The following is a 3,397-nucleotide window of genomic DNA, read 5'->3' on the forward strand; positions in this document are numbered from 1 at the left end:
CTCATCACTTTCCAGCCCAGAAACTAGGGGTTCTCAACACTCTAGCTACTAGGGCTTTAAGGGTTTCTGATGAAGACCATCGGGCTGATGAGAAAACCTATCTCTTAAATGTCTTCAAGAAGAAAAATTATAATAAGTTCCAAGGTTTCTAAGCCTTTTTAAAAGCTAGTAAGGGACCTAGAATTAAGAAAGAAGTTGAGGTGGCCTCTAGTGTCCAGCTTCCCTTTATCCAGGGGACGACTGACAAGATTGCTAGGATTCTGAGGAAACAAAAGGTTGGCTCCACCTTTAGACCTTTAAAATCCATTCTTGGCTCTTTAAGATCCGCCAAAGACCCTATTGATCCAAAAAGCATGAAGGATATTTAATTCCATGTTCTTGTGGAACCCCTTACATTGGAGAGATTGGTCGTTCCATTTCTCAAAGGATTCAGGAGCACGTAGTGGATCTTAGACACTGTAGGACTCGCTCCTCTATTCTAGGGGAACATGCTGAATTAATGAAACACCATATTTGCTTAGAGGATTCTAAGGTCCTCACGAGGGTTGATCATTTCCATCACCGAAAATTAAGAGAAGCCATCGAGATTGAAAAGAGAAGTAAGACTCTTAATAGGGACGATGGATGGAAGTTAAGCAGCTCGTGGGTCCCTTCTCTTTGTTCTTAACCCCTTGGGTTTTTCTCCCCTCCTTTGTTTCCTTCTCCTTTCTTGGTTGGTGTGTGTTCAGTTCTAGGATCTCTCTTTTCTTTTATTTGTTTTGATTTTATTTTGAATTTTGTTTTATCATTGTATTTATTGGTTTTTATTAATAATATTATTATTATATAATTTTCCTTTCTTATTAGATAGATACAAAAAATTTAATTAATCATTATTCATATTAATATAATTTTAATTGATAATACATTTGAATCTTAATAAATTATATAATAGAATATTGGAAATCTATAATAATTTCTATATATTGAAAATAGAAATTAAATAAATTAAAATTAAATTCAAAAATAGCTAATAAATAAATTGTTTTTTCTCCCTTAACATATCTTTTTAGTTATATTCCTTTTTTGACTATTGGAAATTTACCGTTGCATCTTTGGTATAAATTAGTGGTCTATTGATCTTGCTCTTCATCCTTGCCCTCATGATGAACCTATAGATATAGATAGAGGTTCGAAAGGTGTCAACCCTAAGTTTTCTATGTGATTTCTCGAGAAGATCTTGGCTTATATCATGAATCACATAAGCATCCAATCTGAGATATTATGACGTTGTTGCTAAAACAGATATTTACAATATTCTTTAGATCAAAAAATAAAGACATTAAATACATTCTAACATGGTTTTCCTCCCTAAATCCTTTACAAAATTACAATATTATTATTTGCATGCAAGCTACACTAATCACACTTCTCATTATTTCAAAGAAGTTATGTGAGAAATTGACAAAAAACACTTCTCATTATTTCAAAAAGTTCACATGATATCAACCAATCTTCTTTCAAGAGGGATAAGAATTGAGAAATTCAACGGGAATAAGAAGTGAGAAGTAGACCAATATTGACATATGCAGTCATTCAAAAGAATTGGCCTAAACTATTTCAATATATATATATTTATATGAAAAAAAAAAACATCTATATAATAGATTTTTATTGAGATTTATAGTTTTCAAAGTATCATTATTCTCCAATCATAAATTTTAAAACAACAATTGTATTTTTAATTAATTTACATATACTATTTTTTAATTTTACACATTAACATAATTATTTTATTTAAATTTATATATTAAATAATTTAAATAATTATATATAACTTATGTTCATAATTTTGATTTTTATATTTTATTAAAATTTTATACTAAATAATTTAAATATAAAATTTACATTTTTGAAATTATAATTCAAATATAAAATTTACATTTTTGAAATCATAATTTAAATACAAAAATTTACATTTTTGAAATTATTATTTAAGTATATCTTTTATAATATATAAATAAAAGATACACTTTCATAACGGGAAAATTATACTAATTATAAAAAATAAAATAAAATAATTATATAAATAAAATAAAATACAGAAATATAGAGTTTCTCTTTTTTATAATAAATAAAATAGGGAAGTATCCCACCCTTTCACATTAACAAGGAATGTGTAATCTTTAGAAGAAATAAATTGTTTAAGTTGTATTATTTCTTTGTATAATAAATTTGGATAATTATATAAAAAATAATAATAATAATTTTTTTTATTTTTTTATAATATTTAAATAAAAATATTTTTAAATATACATTTAATATATAAAAAAATTATATAAAACTAATAAATATTTTATAAATATAATAATTTCACTCTATATATTATAAAAACATTAAAAATTATAATTATAAATATGAATCTATGCACGTGGGACTTCCCTACGATCTGCCTTATGTACATATGCTCCAAACTAAACGCTGTCAATTCAACATCCGAGTTAGATGTTATGCAAATTCTAATGAATGAATGCTGCACGAGGAAATTCATGGCGGAAATGTTGCAGCCTCTCCATGGAGGAGATTGTGTGTACTGCAGTGCTTTTTTGTATTTTAATTATTAATTAAAGAAATCTGTTTGAAACAGCTTTTGGATATATATAGTTTTGTTTAGAATTGGACTTTTTTCTATAACATCTCTCCCTAACAATTAAACCACAACTTCCTGATTGGAAAAATTTAAACCATTTTTCAATTTATGCATATCATCCTTGCGCATTTTTCAATTTATGCATATCATCCTTGCGTAGCCCCCTGCTAATATTCTCTATATCATTCCAATTTTATTATATTAGTGGTCTCCAAAGTTATTCTTGTATGCTGTGTGTGGAAGGCCTTTTAATGGTGGATAATCAAGGACATTTCTCAAACTATGAGTATCATTTTTAATTTATGCATATCATCTTTAAGCAAGGCCATGTTAATTTTTTCTATATTATTTCAATTTTATTGGAGTTCTCTAAAGTTATTTTTTGAAAAGGTTAATAAAATTATTTCTGTGAAAAAGAAAATGAAAATTTTGATAGTGTTTACTGTTATAATAAAAAGAAAAAGATTTATTAGTGATAAATTATTTGTTTAATAGTTTACGAGTTTTTAGTCTATGAGATTATTAGTTTTTTGTTTTTGGCCTTTTGCAATTCAATCATTTTCTTATTCAAAATGATGATGAGATGGCCCAACCTTCCAACAATCCCAAACAATGGCAAGAAACTGATGCTAACATACCCCTTCTTGCCTTTTCCATAGTCTTGATTCACACAGAAGTTATGCGAGTTGGTTCTTAATTGAGCAAGGTCTTTTCCACCATCTTGTTTCACACAGAAGTTGATGCGAGTTGGTTCTTAATTGAGCAATA

The 3,397-nt window shown here is 27.3% G+C and overlaps 1 non-coding gene across 1 annotated transcript; it reads right to left on the reverse strand.

Moving 5' to 3' along the window:
- Positions 1-2,743: 2,743 nt before the first annotated feature.
- On the reverse strand, positions 2,744-2,843 carry LOC149208388 (U6 spliceosomal RNA). Its single transcript, XR_016253205.1, has one exon. It is a non-coding gene; the product is annotated as a U6 spliceosomal RNA (small nuclear RNA).
- Between the last annotated feature and the right edge of the window lie 554 nt (positions 2,844-3,397).

This window comes from Pinus tabuliformis, chromosome 1_2 (assembly GCF_031772625.1).
Source record: "Pinus tabuliformis cultivar Carrire ecotype Pingquan chromosome 1_2, CPIR1, whole genome shotgun sequence".
NCBI lineage: Eukaryota > Viridiplantae > Streptophyta > Pinopsida > Pinales > Pinaceae > Pinus > Pinus tabuliformis.